We start from the raw sequence: 17,091 nt of genomic DNA on the forward strand, positions 1-17,091 counted from the left end.
GAATAGAGTTTCAATAACTTATCTCTTTACTGGACTTAGTTGCTAATTGGGGGCCAGAGACTGAAATGCAACGAAGGGGACTGTGTAACTTCTTGGTTTTAGCTTCTTGATAACCAGTGGAGGGATCAGAAGCACTTTTTGTAACTGGTTGGTGAATCTAATTGCAGTGTTAGCTACCAGTTTGGGAGAATCTGCTATTCTTTTGCAGCCTGCACTGACCTTGGCATTTTCAGGTGGGCTACCCTAGGCATGTATGGGTCACAGAGGGGTGTGTATTTCTACAAGAAGGACAGGATTCTTTAATTATAGCTTCTGTAGTAATAGATATGGATGTCTGTATGTGTGTATCACTGCCCTCTAGTGGAAGGAATATGTCAGACTTGCTCTCATATATAGATACTCCTTTTACTTGAGATAAAGCTACTGCTTTTTTAGCTCACCAAATTCAGGCCTGTGTTTTTGGAGTCAAAGATTCTACACCCAATACTGCAAGTATGTAGTTATCTGATGACCACAGTACACAACAATAGATTAACAAGGGCAAGGCTGTCAGTGTGTACTATGGGCTTAATCCTCAATGAAGGGAATTTTACCAATCAGGTTCAATATGGCAAGCCTTTCCTTCCCGAGGGACTGAACTTTGACATGGCAGGAAAGCTTGTATGTTCTAATGACCCTGAGAACTATAACTGGTGGGAGTTTTAACCCCTAGAAGGGCCACCCAGGCTGCACAGGTCAAAGAGTAGGGGCCAGATGCAAGTGGTCAACTGGACCTCCAGGTTAGGGGGACTGTGATCAACCAACAACCTATCCTTGTAAAAAGTTAAGTTACAGAAACAGATCAAGGTATCCATTCCAGCAAAAAGCATGATAGACAGGGTTGGCACAGCCTTGTGTGTGCCCAGGCCTTCTATCCTAGGTGTGGGAAGGATTCAGATGGCAAGCCTTAGACCTGGTGATCATCAGATCTGAAATAATCATGAATACTAAGAGCAAGAAATACACAAGCTGTTGACTTTGTGAAAGCTATTAAGAGTATGTGGAAACTCTAAGGAATTCTGACTGGAGTCCTATAACAGAAGAGTGTCAGAAGGTTCCAAAAAGCATAAAATACAGCCAGTGTCAACTTGAGTATGAAGTTGTGGAGCATAGCAATGGCTTATCCCAACATGTGCTGCTCTCTTTTCCATTGGCTGCTGAATCAATCAAAGATCACACCAACAGTTGTCAATGGATAAACTCAATCTAATTAGATGAAGTAGCACATACTGAGACATGCAAGGTGGCCTATTAGACATATTAAAGACACTCAGCATCGAGTGCTTCTCAGAATAGACACAAGGGAAGTCCTCAGACTCTTGGTAAATTGCCAGTGTGGCACTCAGTTGGGAGTCCCAGCAGTACTGTATGGCAGATGTTCTCCAATTATATCAATCATTGGTCCACTTTGTAAGACGGAGATCATCTCATGAACCATCTCCCCTCTCAACATTCCAGTCTGCCCCACTCTATGGTGCTCAACATATTTTATGGTGCAAACTAGCAGGATGGGCTCTTCAGACAACTGCTAGCCCACAGACAGATGGTAAATCTACTGAAGAAAATAAGTAAATGTTATAAATTATCCTGCCAGTATTTAATGGGATATTTATCCCAATTAAATGTAAATAAAGGAAACAGAAAAATGCAGTGGTTAATTTGTGTTTTTAGCCATGCAGGAAAGTGAAGAACTAGAAAGTCACGTACTAGAGAAGCAGAGAGAAATAACAAACGTTGGACTGCAGAGAATATTTCAATTAATAAGAGTTCTTCACAGATCATAGAGGGTAAAAACATGACGGTCCAACTAATCATTTATACAGTAGTAGGAACTGAAGTAAGGAAAAGGGCAATTTCTTGACTGTAAATTATATTCCCTGAAGCCTTATATTCAGCACTCTATTTCCTGAAAAAATCAGCTGTCCCACCCACTCAGCATGCAGAAACAGGTTACCTATTAAATTCTGGAGAAGAGGAGAAGCTGACACTTCTTTAACAAAAACTGCTGCAATCTCCAGAGAGACAAACTCCCTGTTCAGCAGAAGAGAAAACTGGAAGGAGGGGGGGGAATGGTAGAAGAAAATATGGATTAAAGCAGGGTAGCTGTATTGGTGATTCTAAAGCTCAGGAGGAAAAAATATATATAATTTACAGGTAAGAAGTGACACTGTCCTAGCCTATGTCCCCAAATCAAATAGAGAATAGTAACTGCAAGCAACAGTCAGCAACAGACATAGACAAAAGCCCTGATGTCAGTCACTGTGATTGTGGTGGTGGTATCCCTTTCCTTTGCAATTTAGTTGTCACTGCGTACAAATTGCATTAAGATGTTAGAAGTGAGATTCTTAGGGTGGGAGGGAAGGAGGCGCTGGTGGAGAGGAATGACAGGTTTGGATTCTCTTGTTTAGAGGCTAAAAGGGAGAGCAAGAACTGGAAGTATTTGTCCCTCATCAAGGATCAGATAAAATGTCTGATAGAGGATTCATTGTGAAATGGAGAAATGCTTCTTTCAATTCCAGGACAGGACAGCTTCCCCATTATTCTTTGTTATTCTGAAGCAGGAAAATAACAACACAGGGTCCAACTGTGCCCCCAAAATCCAAACACGGAAGGGACCCTCAACACATGGATCTCCTCCTAGGCAGGAAGGAGTCTCAGCTGCCTCTGAGGCAGCAACACCCTTCCCAAGCAGGTGGCTGTGCGCTGGTCAAGCATGAACATAGGTCAGAAAAAGGGTGGGCAGTCTGGGAAAGAGCAGATGGGTTGGGGTGAATGGTAAAGAATAACAAAGGAACACACCTGGAGGTACTCACAACAAAGCTGCAACAAAGCCAGCATCTTGCATTGAAACACAGGACCTCTGCAACAGTAGTCCTGGTCTCCTGAGGGATTCATTGGGTTTGGAGCCAGGCCAGGCCAGCAGCTTGTTCTGCAGGGGAAGCAAGGGAATGGGGCAAAACCCATCTTCCTGATAAAGCAACTAGGGAAAATTCCAAAGGAAAACCTTGCAGAATTTCCATCTCTTTTGAGCTCTCTGATAGGTTTTCCAGGAGGACAAGGTAATAGGGCCCATTTACATTTTATATCCAGGATCCAGTTAAAAAGTCTCCATTTCTCAGGTACCAAGAACAACATAGACAACTCCAGAGAAAAATCCCCACAATCTTTCACATCTGAAAAGCTGACAGATCCATACCTGTCTGAGATCCACCTTTAAGAGAAGTGAGGTTGGAACTGGAACAAAACTGCCAGACGAACACATTTATAGATCTCTTCCAAAATCCAGGTGTCCATCCTTGAGTGCTACTCAGAATTCCAGTCATAAGTAATACTGTTGCTAATTCATTCATTCAGAAATATTTTCAGAACATTGAATTTAGCTACCACCACTAAGTTTTATTTAGTGTAGCACCTGACCAGATTTCCTACTACTGCTTAGATATTACAATGACAAGTGCTGCAGAAAAGCCCAATGGCCAGATCCTCAAGTTGGTGTAAATCAGCATAGCTCCATTGATTTGTTCACCAATTCACACCAGCTGAGGATCTGGTCTCAGTCAATCATTTATCGGAAGTGTCTTACTACTGTGTGGCTGCAAATACTTACTTCCCTTGTTGCTTTTTAGGACTAATAAGCATACAATATGATTCTTGCTAGAGAGCAGTCAGTGCAAAAAGCCATTATAACTGGTACAGTCTTCTCAACACAAACCAATATACAAGCTTGAAAAGAGACTCCACCACTACCTTTCAGCCGCAGATAGGGTGGTCCCCCGAGGTCAGTGTCACACATTAGCAGAGTGGTGAGGGGAAGCCATTTGCAGCTGTTTGTATGATACACATCTTGTGAATAAACAAACTTAATTTTCCAGTGCTGCCAATCTCTAAACAGCCAGAGACACAAGTTCACTCAAACATTTTACAAATAAACACAAAGAGGGCTGTTTGACTGAATCCTCCTAGAACGAAACTTCGGTGTTACAAGCCACTTTGCTGTTCAGCAGATTAAAAATTCTTGCTGCCCCCAGAAATTTCAGTTCTTGAAGAACAATTGTGACTAACGGTCTCATTTTTGGAATAAGAGATGTCTAAGGACCAGGATGTCTAAGGTTATTAAAGAGAATGCATCGGAACGCCAGGAATTCTGGGAGTAAATCTGAGACCTAAACACTCCAGAACTCCACTGAGTTGTGCTGGCAATCAAGAATCTCCCCTTCTCTGTGCCGCCAGATTCCCATTCTCCCTCACCTCAGGCGGTACACAAGGTGCCCCGGTGTGGGTGAGGCAATAAGAGCTATGAGTTGCACAGGTGTGAGAGAAGAATTTACCTTACAGAATCTTTCTTTATTACTAGTGAGGATGTGCAAGCCAGAAAGGCTCACCTCTGATCGCCGGTTGATATTCAGAGCTGATATTCGGATATCCTGGTCAACTCGAACAAGGCATCTTTGTACTTTGTAAACCAAGCAAATTTGATATGGAAGCCAGTCAGACCATAAACGTGCCAGCCCATGATGGCATTGTTAGAGTCAGGTCTGAGCACAGAACAACATATTGATCAGGGAATACTCCTGATGGAGGATAGGCTAGCTATTGGAGTAGATGGGTATTGAGGTGTATACTAGGAACTTTAAAATGTACAGCTTTTTTTTTTTTTTTTTTTTTTTTTTTTTTTGCTAGAGGAGATATTATATTGATTTTATACAAATAAATGCCATTTTCAAAACCACTTTTTGCTAAAGTGCTTCCCTGAATTTACCCATTACATTGTTTAGTAAAACAAGTCATTATTTTTTATTCTTAAACCCACTATCCCGCCTCCATTTTTCAAACTTGTAGTCACTGCAAAATGAGTTTGCAAAGTAAGCAATCTCTTCCATTTCTGCTGACAAACCATACAACAATTCTTAAGCACTGCAGTTTCCTCATTACTTTTTTTTTGTAGGTCAGCACTGTAACTTTTTACATACAAAAAATGACAGTCCAGCATAATATATCAATAGCCTGCTTTGCCTTACAAATGTAAATCTTCCCTTACCAGGACACTATCAATTTGAATGGTTTGAAATCGACTAATTTAAAAACAAAACAAAAACAAACAAAAAAACCTCCCTGGCAGTGCTCTGTAAATAATTGTATATGCTAAATTTTTTTTTAAAAGGAAATACTTTTAAAATATTTTTTCCTGCTCCCTTCTTAATGTTTACAGGGGGAAGGGAGTTCAGCAAGGGAGGAACTAACTAAAGTCTGGATCCTGTGGAAACACACACAGGATTAACTTTAGTCACATGCTTAAATATTAGTAGAATTAGGCCCTGAGCTCATTGGAGAATCTGTGCAGGTGCAGGTACAATACAGAGTACAACAGGGCAACCCTCGCATAGTACAACCTTTGGGAGGCAGAGGTAGAGATGAACAAAAATTTTCCCTCCAACGTTTTTCAGCAGAAAATGGCCTTTCTTTCCTAAAATGATTTTTTGGTAGAAATTTTTTTTTTTTTTTTTCCAAATTATGTCAATTTTTGAAAGTCTTTCTATTGACTTCTTCAGTGGGGTTTGGCTCATGATTTTATAATACAGGGTGAATTTCTGAGGTTCTACTGTATGCAGTGAGGAACAATCCAGCATTGGCAGGTGATGGACTAGATGATCATCTAAGACCTTGGTTTTTAGCCTGATTCTAAGTCAGAGAATCATTTTCATATATTTACTGTCAGTGTACTAGTTTATCATCTATGAGAACTTGCTTTTGACTTGAACAAATTGATCCCCTTTTCTCCCTCCCCCAGGTTTAAGTCTTAAGACAAAATACTTTTTTGACATTTACAGTTAACAAAATAGCACTACAATATGTTCAATAATATGTCTTAAGCACAGCAAAAGTAAGTCTGACTACTCTAGTTAGACAGGAAAATAGTTTAAGGATTAATCAGTCCCAGTTGGGAGAAGAAATAAACTTAAGAGTCTGCATCATGGGAAATGCAAGAACCACGGCATAGATTTCCAGAAAGCAATTTCTTATCTGCCAGCTATTTCCAGAGTATTAAAACATGTATCATTCATTTTCAACCCAATTAAGTGTGACAATTCACAGCTCATTTATACATTCACTCACTGCTTTCATTAATAATACAGAAAAGAAACTATTTTAAATAGTGTTTTCTTTTTTTCATGTTTTTCCTATAGGAAAACCAGAAATATAGGGCTTATCAATCACCACTATAAGAGGAAAACCAACAGAAGTAAGAGTGATGATATCAAAAGATAATATAAGAACTAGATTTATTTAATGCATCTGGTAGCTAGTGATTGCTGAAAAAGGGGGTGGGGAGTGGCATAGGAGCTCTTATGCCACCTGGGGAATTCCCACATGTCAGGGAAACCTATACCAGCCAGTGAAACATACATTATAACAGTCATGGTAGAGGCCAAAGATCTGGCCTTTAAAAGAACTGCATCTGACATGCCACTACATAGACAGTTGGGGAAATAAAATACTTGCATACTACAAAACCTGCAGTAGCAATCATTAAATAATTTTGCTTTCTTCAAATACTTAAACACAGTGGACAATTTTTGTAGTTTTCACAATAAAAACTCCACCTTCTGTAACTGCAAATACTGTTTTAAGTGAGCGGAATGTGAGAAGAATGAAGTTCTGTAGTATATTACACTATGAAATTTCATCTATTGTATTCCCTGGCAAACTACCATCTGGCATGATACCATAAAGACATCCAACCGGACATGAAAACCATGGAACCAAAAGATTGCAGAAAACTCTAGAGAAGTTTGTAAATTCTAAATTGTTAATTAGTTTGTAAATTATAAATTGAGACAATTTAACTTCACAGTAAGTTGGTTGGGGGAAGGGCACAGAAGGAAGATCATCACAGACAATAATTTGGAAAGTTTATTTTATTTTTCACCCTAAACACTGATATTTGCACATTTACTACATGTAGGGGGATTTCATTAGACAAAAAAATAATTCAAATCACTATGTTAGATGGTACTTCAGTATAACATCCAAAACATACTATTTCATAGATCGTCATAGAATCATAGGACTGGAAGGGACCTCGAGAGGTCTTCTAGTCCAATCTTCTGCACTCATGACAGGACTAAGTATTATCTCTAGACCATCCCTAACAGGTGTTTGTCCAACTTGCTCTTAAAAATCTTCAACACTGGAGATTCCACCACCTCCCTAAGCAATTTATCCAGTGCTTTTTCCTCCTCCTCCTAACAACAACCTTTTATGTACTTGGAAACTATTATCATGTCCCCCCTCAGTCTTCTCTTCTCCCGACTAACAAACCCAATTTTTTTTCCTCAATCTTCCCTCATAGGTCATGTTTTTCTAGACCTTTAATAATTTTTGTTGCTCTTCTCTGGACTTTCTCCAATTTGTCCACATCTTTCCTGAAACGTGGCACCCAGAACTGGACACAATACTCCAGCTGAGGTCTAATCAGTGCGGAATAGAGTGGAAAATTGCTTCCTATGTCTTGCTTACAACATTCCTGCTAATACATCCCAGAACCATGTTTGCTTTTTTTGCAACAGTGTTACACTTTTCACTCACATTTAGCTTGTGATCCACCATAACCAGATCTCTTTCTGCCAGTACTCTTAGGCAGTCATTTCCCATTTTGTATACCTGGAACTGATTATTTCTTCCTACGTGGAATACTTTGCATTTGCCCCTATTTAATTTCATCGTATTTACTTCGGATCTTTTGTCCAGTTTGTCCAGATCACTAAGACTATATAAAGGAGAAGTATCTCCTCCCTACTTCTGACTGATATTCCCCTGCTTATACATCCAAGAACTGCATTAGCTCTCTTAGCTACCACGTCACAATTGCAGATCACATTCTATGACTACATTCTATTATCTACTATGACTCTAAATCCCAGTCATTCATGGCTTTCCAAAATACTCATTGCTCACCCAGTAGGTGAGACCCACAACTTTATTCCCAGATGTTAATTTAAATATATCTCTGCACTGTGATGTCTATAGATATATAGACTATAATACTTGGCACTTCTGGAGTATTTTTCTTCTTCCATTAAATCATCCAACCTCCTTATAAAGTAGGGTATGTCTATACTTAAACTGCTATACATGGCAGAGCTGCAGCTGTGCCACTGTAGCACTTCAGCACTCACTACAGCAATGGGGGAACTCCTCCCAACAGATGATAGCTAAGTCAATGGAAGAATTCTTCCATCGACCTAGCACTATCTACATTGGGAGTTAGATTATCATAGTGTGGCATTATTCACACTCCTGAGAGATGTAGCTAGGCCAATGTAAGATTCCAGCATAGACCAGCCCTTATTCCCATTTGACAGATCAGGAAAGAGACACTGGGGTTGTGACTTTGCTGAGGCAATGCAGCTAATTTGCAACAGTGTCGGAACTAGAACTTTGTAGTTCCTGGCTCTCAATACTGTGCTCAAACCAATGCCTTTACTATAAGATCCTTTCATCTGGAACTTGCATTGAAAACCACTGCCACCTCACTAACTAAACCACGTCTTCCTTGCATCTTCCACTGTTCAGCTAATAATACAAAGCATAGTATTAATAAAGTAACATTAAATCAAAACACTAAGGCAAAACACAAACACTGCAAGAGGCTCAGCATAGCATGTACATGTAAATAGCTGTTTTCACCATAAGTTTAGTGTGCAGAATGATGTATTGTACACAGTTATGAACCTGCAGGAAAACGTGCTACAAAGATGCTGTTTCCATGACCGTCCATGCATTACAATACACAGAATGATTATAGGATTTGGCAAATAGAATTTGAAAATAAGCTATACAATACCTGATTGCTTTTTTTCCATTGAATATGCAAAGGCTAAAAGAATGCAAAATACTAGATCAGGCAAAGCATTGCTTCAATAGGTGTGTCTAGGTGTCTTTTACATGTTGCTGCTTGACTGTTCTCCCTTTTTGTGTGGGTGGTGTTCATGCAAAGAGGCAGACTTGTAACTCAGAAATTATATCACAATGCAAAGTTAACTCACTGAGTGCCTAAGACCAACTGTACGCCACAAAGTAATGCTCACAAAATAACACTTTTCATTTCTTTCCTTTTGCATGTCATAGCAATCAAATATACCACAAAGTTAATTCAGCCATTAACACATAAAAAGCACTCATTCTCGGAGTGAATGGTGAGAAGTGCAAAATACTATTGGGATGGTTTTGGAAGGGCAAGACCTCTGGGTTTCTGGGCAGAAAGATGTAGTGAATTTGGAGGGTTAGTCTTGACTACAACAAGATATTTGTTTCAATTCCATCTATCCATGTAGATGTACTGGTGCAAAATCCTAACGCAGACAAGGAGAGATGAGATTTGTACCCTAGAGCTAATCTCTTGCTGAAGTCGGCACAAATTTCATCTTTGCTTTTCTGTATTAGGTATATATAGTAATTACCCCACAGTGATGGCAAGCTACTGACTGCTGGAACTGGGAATTAGCCCTAGTGTGGCCAGGATCTTAGTGGTGAGATACTTGTGTTTTAAACAAAGGAAAGGGGGACAAGGTTGTAAGCACACCTGTTTCACGGAAGCTGCCTTTCATTTTCATGCTCTGCTTTTTATTATCAAACAGCATAACAAGGAAATGTGTTTTGGCTCTTTCTGAGGCAGCTACAACATCAAAATTTCCACATTTTCCAGTCAATGTTACCTTAAAAGGATGCATTTCTGGCCTGGCATCGCAGACAGTGAAGACAGACACTTGTGGGAAGAAGGAGACAGAATTCACGAGACCAAATGGCTGTAGAGCTGGTAGAGATACCGGGTGAGATTATGTGCTGTACCTTTTAGAGGTTCAGCACAGAATTCATAGTCCCTGGGCAGAAGGGCACAAGCAGCTTTAAACCATCTTTATACCTTTTTGTTCCTGGGCCGCTCCAGGGGCAGAATAGACAGCCTCTGGCATCCTTTAGACAGCCTCCTGGGACTGACCTATGGGCCATAGAGCTGCCCCAAATCTCCATAGCACTGCGTATTGCTATTTTTAGGTGCTAGCTCAAGCAGACCTAGCATGTGTACATCTACCCACACTGGGAATTACACCTCCCAGCTACTACATAGACACACCCTTTGAATGCACAGCCCAGGTCAACAATCAAACAATGTTACATTTCAGGCCATGCCTACATCATTCAATAAGTTTGCAGTATCATTGCCGTTCCTAATGGACAGATATCAACATCTTGGGCAGCAGAATTGGTACAAAATGACACCCAGGTCCTTTCTCTAGAGACGCCAGGGAATGAATGGATACAGAAACTGAACTGCTGCTCTCCCCTACATAACGGATCTCCAGTCCCCGATGAGACACATTGCTGCAAAAATGTGGGGCAGTTTAACCTGCAGCTGCCTGTTCAACGAATAAACAGAGGTTCAGAGCTGCCAATTCGGCATGTTACACAATCTCTATCTTCACTATAAAGTTTAATGATATTTTTAATGGATTCTATTTTATTAAATAAGTAATGTCTTCAACAGTTCTGCTTGATTTCTTTGCAAAATATTTGGACAGTGTAATTCAAATGAACTTTGATCCAAAATGTATATTCCTTCATGATGACAAAGAGTTTTTTTATTTCTCGATGGCTGACTGAAAGCGCTTTCCTCTGCAGACACTGCAGTATAACTGCTATCCAAGATGCCACCCTATGGTGATATCATAGTTCTCTTTCATAAAAGAACCAGTAACTTGGCAGTGTTCTTCATTAGGTTAACTGGGCATATATCCCCGGTTCCAGCAAGGCACTTAATTATGCACATGCTTAACTTTAAACACAGGCATATCCCATTGGTTGCCACAATTCACATGGCTTAAATATAAACACGAAAATGCAGAAACATTTTCAGCTTGTGAGGGAACAACATACTAAACTTCAGACACCTCAGGATGAAAAGGCAAAGTAAGGAATGTGTCTAGTCCCATAAAGTTCTACACCATAGTTAAAGAAAAGCAAAGGGGTATACAGTGAAAAACAAACCCAGGAACCCAAGAAGTTAAACAAGAGTGCAGGTAAAGACAGAATCCTGATTTAGAACTCACTCATCTTTGAACAAATGATTAAATATTCTTAGCCATTATTTCTCTTGTAGCTGGTAAGCTGTTTCTAACAAAACCTGTGTTCAGAATAAAGATATTGGTGATGTTTTTATTACCACTATAGTCCATCCGCAATGATGTGTCTGGTCTGAGAGTCTCAAAAACATTCTTGTTAAAAATGCTGCCAAAAAACTAAATGAAAACAGCACACCCATGTTTGCGGCATTATCAGATTTTTTTTTCCAGGGGGTGTTTATATGGACTAAGGCAAAACAAGGCAAAAGCTGGAGCTCTCCTATTCTACGTTATGTCTCTGCAGGTTCTCCTGACTAGGGTTAAGTCTTTACACCCCTTCCAAGTGAGGCAGCCAAGAAAAAGAAGAAACAAGTGCTGCTGCTACTATTACTGAATACAGAGGCCTCCTTTTCAAGAAATGTGATTTATGGAATGAAGTTCCTGGCACGTCTGCCACAGGGTGTCATAACGTGTGTCTAAAATCCAAGGCTGAAATATGATCCCTGTTCCTTCCAAAACACATTGTGGCTTCTAGCAAGTTCTTTTGAAAATTGTAAGCAATCAGTACCTCAGGAGTCTGTATTCTTTATGCCTCTCAAATTATAAAGGGCATATTAATCATCCCTTTTTTTTTTTTTCAATGCTACTAAGAATGTTTCTGGGAGATTTGGGGTGGGGGATTTCATGCGAGTTTAGTGCTTGTGAAAGCTGCTTTATTGAAAGTCCTAGAAATGGGTTGTTTTTTTCTTGTTATCCAGAGATCTGATACAACTTGGATAGCAGCAGAGCAAAGTTATACTTTGCTAAATATTAAAAATTTGCCATACCAGCAAAATAAGTTTCCACATTACCATACCAACCTTTCTCAACACAGACCCAGACACCTCGCCTTGTAAGATGGCGGCTAATCCTCCATGTTCATTCAGTCCTTAGCCTTTCAGATGCCCACTGTTGTGTACAAGTCATTTCTGACCTGTTACACCAACATGCTTTTTTACTCCAACACCTAATGCTCAAGCCATCCATTCTTTTTTGTTTGGGACTAATGTCATTATAATATTAACCTTTTCCCCAATTACATTTCACATCCACAAATATTTTACCTGTTACAGAGTTTTCTCTCACTCTGTTACTTGCTATAAAGCAGTGATACATTCAGGAACTCAGATCTAAGAATCGGTAAAGTTATACATCATCATTATTATTCACTTTGTAGTGTAGTAACACCCAGGTAGCCTCTTCAGGCTCAGAGCTCTATTATACTCGACTCTGTACAAGCCACAAGACGACACAGGCCTTGCGCTTTCATCATTTGTTGGCTCTTTACTGTGGACGACATGGCAGCAGCGTACCTGGGTATAGGACTGAAGGCCAAGAGGGGTAGTGGCCTTATGAATTACTTCAGGGAGGGTGTTGTAGAAGAAAATACAGTGACATTAGTGGCACATAAATAAAATTTCTCCTAATTGCTGTGTGCTACCAATATATTAGTAATAAAAAAAGCAGACTACATGGGAGATAGTGCTAAATTCTAGAACCAGTATTGCCTTTGGCCAAGTAGGTATTCTAAGGAACTAATTAATGAACTGGTATAAATATTGCTTACACACACACACACACACACACACACACAATTTTAGACAAACCAAGGAAAAGTTGAACATGTGCTTTCCATTGACTTTAGTAGGTTTTTGAGCAGGCCCCATTTGAACCACAAAGCATTTTTAAAACTCATGCTATTCATCATTCTTGTCATTCGTTCTTTACAGAAGACATATGTCTCCCAGGATGATACAGGACACGGGCCAGCCCCCAGTGAAGTCAGAGGAAGTTTTGCCACTGACTTCACTGTGAGTCTGATCCTGTTCCCATTGTGTTGGCTTTTCCCAAATGCAACTGTAGCAAGATGATTCTTTATTTTTCATAGTGCCCACAATAGGCGAGGCATTGTCCAGACATAAAAAGAGATCCTATGCCATCTCCCCTAATGCCCTAAAGGTACTTGAAAAAAATACTTATAACTGAATACATTTGAAGGGCAAGGAGCCATCATCCCTACTGCTCTTTATTAAACGCTATTCCCCATGTAGCGTTTTTGTTAAAATACCATGGATGAAATCCTGGCTCTGTTGAAGTTAGTAGGAGTTTTGCAACTGACTTCAATAGGACCAGGATTTCATCTCCTGTCTTCACTCTTAGCTTCACTGGACACTTATTAAACAGAGCCCTGGCAGTGAATCAATGCTATAGTAAAGGTCAATTTGGCACCTTCATTCCAAGCACTTATCTTCAGTTGCCTGGAAAATTCTGACTCAAAACCAAGCAGACAAGTCATTTTTAAGGAACAGATGAACTGCAATACCTTATACTTAAATTGTAAGCTTGTTGGGGCAGAGACCATCTTTTTGGTTGTTCTGTATTTATACAGCTCCTAGCACAATGGCGTCCTGGTCCATGACTGGGGCTATCAGGCATTAGAGGATTACAAATAATAAATAATATCTTGTGAGAAACACACAGTTTCTACAAAACCTGCTGCACTTGAGGAAAACTGAACTCAGACTAAAACCTGCAAATTGGAAATGCATAGATAGTATGTCTCTAACTGAAAGGGAGAGTGAAAGTGACATACAAGCTAAAATTTCTGAAGCCCTCAGGTTTAAGATTCAGTTATTTAGAAAACATAGGAAAAGGAATAAAGAAAAGCAAAGGTGCCGGGAATCCCCTTGGAGCAGGAACTTTAGACATAATTCTGTTTATGGAAGATTCAATCCTCAAATTAGTTGGGCTGAATATTCTGGATGGTTTGATTTCCCTCCAGACAGCAAACCAGTAAGTAGTTAGTAAAATATTGGTCAACCAGTCTGAAGTTCAGGACCAAGAAAAAGTGCAACCAGCAGCATGAACTAAGAATGAGGTATTATACAAAGACCTAAATAGTTCCGCCCTTTCTCAGAATTGAGCTATGAGTGACAGCCACCTTAAAAAAACCAGACAGCCTTAACCCTATGGACTTAAGTGATGGAATGCAAGCAGGAATTTACAGTGATTAAGACCTATTTTTGTGCATGGGAGGATTCAGTCATTTTTCCATCAAAATTGTGTGGCTATAGAAAGTAGGGCATACATTTGGGATTCTCGAGTCAGCTAGAAACTTAAATTGATAGTTGCTAAACAACAGGAAAATAAGTGACAGTGATTAAAAACCCTAATTTGCAGGGTGTGCTACAAAGAATCAGATAAATCTTGCTATTTGTGTTCTGAAGTCAGACCAGTTTGATTAAATTTCATTTTCAAAATCAGACTTTAATACAACACTGGGGGTCACTTTATAAATGTTCTCAGTTTTCCAGCTTCTTCCATAGCCCTAGGGGAAAGTGTGTTTCAATCCCTTGTTACTGAACATATAAGGCCGAGTGATACTACAGATGCAATGGGCCAGATCCTCAGGCAGAGGGCAGCTGCTTTGTCTCACCAGCAAATTCTGGCTGTAAAGGCCACTCAGCCGTCCCAGAGAGGAACCACTATCATAGAAATATAGGGCTGGAAGGGATCTCAAGAGGTCATTTAGTCTATGCCCCTGCGCTGAGGCAGGGCCAAGTAAACCTAGACCATCCCTGAGAGGTATTTGTCCCGTTCTTTAAAAACGCCAGTGATGGGGATTCCATGACCTCCTTTGGAAGCCTATTCCAGAGTTTAACTAAGCTTATAGTTAAAATGTTTCCTGCTATCTAACCTAAATCTCCCTTGCTGCAGATTAAGCCCATTACTTTTTGTCATACCTTCCGTGGACATAGAGAACAATTGATTACATTCCTCATTATAACAATCCGCAATGTATCTGAAGACTCTTATCAGGTCCCCCTATAGTCTTCTTTCCTCAAATCTAAACATGGCAAGGTTTTTTGTTTTGTTTTGTTTCAAAAAAAACCCTTTCCTCGGGTTTTCAAAATCTTTTAGCATTTTTGTTGCTCTCCTCTGGATTCTCTCCTATTTATCCACATCTATCCTAATGTGTGGTGCCCATTACGGGAACACCCAGGTGCAAGTGTGATCTTCTAGCGTCGAGCCTGTATAGTAGCGCTAATACCACTCCTGCTCCCTTCTGTCAGCATAGAGAAAAGTATGTGGGCAAGACACCCCTGCCACACCAATCCTGTCTGACTTTTGGCTGTTTGAGAAGTTAGAGAAGCCTGAGGGATGCTTTAAACACACCACGGAGGTAGGGCCCTTGATGGGGCTGTCACAGGACCAGAAGTTGCAAAGGTGAGCTAGTTTCATATCTCTGCAATGCCTTAAGATTCAGCCTGATATCTAGTTTGCTCAGCTATCGGCCCTAAACACCTTACAGCTCATATCTATCAAAAAATGAGAATAGGCAGCAATATCAACAATCTGATTGATTAATACTGATGAATGAGCAATATATACAGCGATAGAATCACTATCAGACAGAATAACATCCTAGTCATCATTTCAGATATTGGGCTGGGTTCTCGCCTGCACAAGTTCTGGCATAAATGTCACTTAGAACCACTGCCAGGCAGCTGTTACCTCTGCCAGCAGCTTAGTGTCCTTTGAGACTCTTGGTGGTTGAGGGTTGCTATGGTGAATGAGAGCTCCACCACTCCCTCTGTCTGTCCCATATGCTGGGAGGCCCAGCTGCAGCACAGATGCACCAAGAGGGAGTTCCCCTATGCCATCATAATTCTCTGCTGGATCTTTGTGGCTGGGTTACAGAGGCACAAAGGGGCCAGAAATGAACTAGAAATTTGTCTCATTTTATTTCTCTCTTGGGGTTGCCCTTTTGTATGAAACGGTGCTTCCTACATTCATTTAGTGTTACATTAGCAGGAAAAAGTCATCGCATTTCTATGAGGTGCTATTTCATTCTACACAGATACTTATTAGCCATTTGATAGCTTGTGTGTGAAATGCCAGTTCCTAGTGGACAGATGTCCATGCCATAAAACTTTGGAAATAACAGTCCCTGCACCGAAGAACTTACAATAGAAAAGAAAAGGACAGCGGGACATATTCTGAAACCCTTTGCACTGTACCTTACTCCATGCCTAGTCCCATTGACTTTATTGGGACTTCTAGTTGAGAAAGGTGTTACTCAGCATAGGCAACGATGGCAGAATCTCATTCACAGAAGCAGGGCCCCCACATGGGGGGAGAAAGGGTACACTTTACCGTGGCCCAGAGGCCCTGGCCCCAACTCCAGCCCCCATGGGTATGTGTGTGGGAGGGGGCCCGGGTTACAAATTTGTAATGGGTCTGAAAAAATTATGCTTGGGCCCTGCACAGAAGACAGGAGACCCTGGGAAATCCAGGAGGAAGAAATACAGTTTGTTGCATATAATTAATAATACTTTCTACTTGGAGCAAGTTTTTATCTTTAGACATCAAAGCACTCCACAAAGGTGGGCAAGGATCATTATCCATGTTTTAAACTTGAGGAAATTAAAGCATGAGGAAGTTAAGGCCCCAATTCAGCAAAGCATTTATTTAATGTTAACATTATCATTAAACACATGCTTAAGTCCAATTGAAGTAATTGCTTCACTGACTAGGAATAGACATACGCATGTGTACGAATACTTGGCTGGACTAAGGTCTACATGACTTGGCCAAGATTGCACAGGGCAAAATCACTCATTGTGGGCCTTTCTTCTATTTTCCTTTATTATGTGTTCATGCACATAAGTAAAACACTCTCAGAATCGTGCTGCTGCAGACATGATTCTCAGTGAAGTGAAGATACGATTCTTTCTCTCATTTCGTACACGTGGACAGGTCATCCTTAGGATAGAAAATACAAATGGACACTGCTGTGTGAAGTGAATCTGAAATTGGTTAGCATTTTTTCATACCTATGAAAACCTAAAATTGCTTTTTTACCACAATAAATGGAGCATATGTGGCCAACGTA

General features: G+C 40.3%; 1 protein-coding gene across 1 annotated transcript in view; it reads right to left on the reverse strand.

Annotated features, from left to right (window-relative positions):
• FGFR2 (fibroblast growth factor receptor 2) overlaps nucleotides 1-8,930 on the reverse strand; it is a 113,441-nt gene extending 104,511 nt beyond the window's left edge. Inside the window, exon 1 of the mRNA XM_067561339.1 lies at nucleotides 8,885-8,930. The gene's annotated coding sequence lies outside the window, so the exon portion shown is untranslated. The remainder of the gene's footprint in view (nucleotides 1-8,884) is intronic.
• Nucleotides 8,931-17,091: the final 8,161 nt, after the last annotated feature.

The sequence above is a fragment of the Emydura macquarii genome, unplaced genomic scaffold, assembly GCF_026122565.2.
Source record: "Emydura macquarii macquarii isolate MOO-44397 ecotype Brisbane River unplaced genomic scaffold, CSIRO-AGI_Emac_v2 contig_2372, whole genome shotgun sequence".
Taxonomy (NCBI): Eukaryota; Metazoa; Chordata; order Testudines; family Chelidae; genus Emydura; species Emydura macquarii.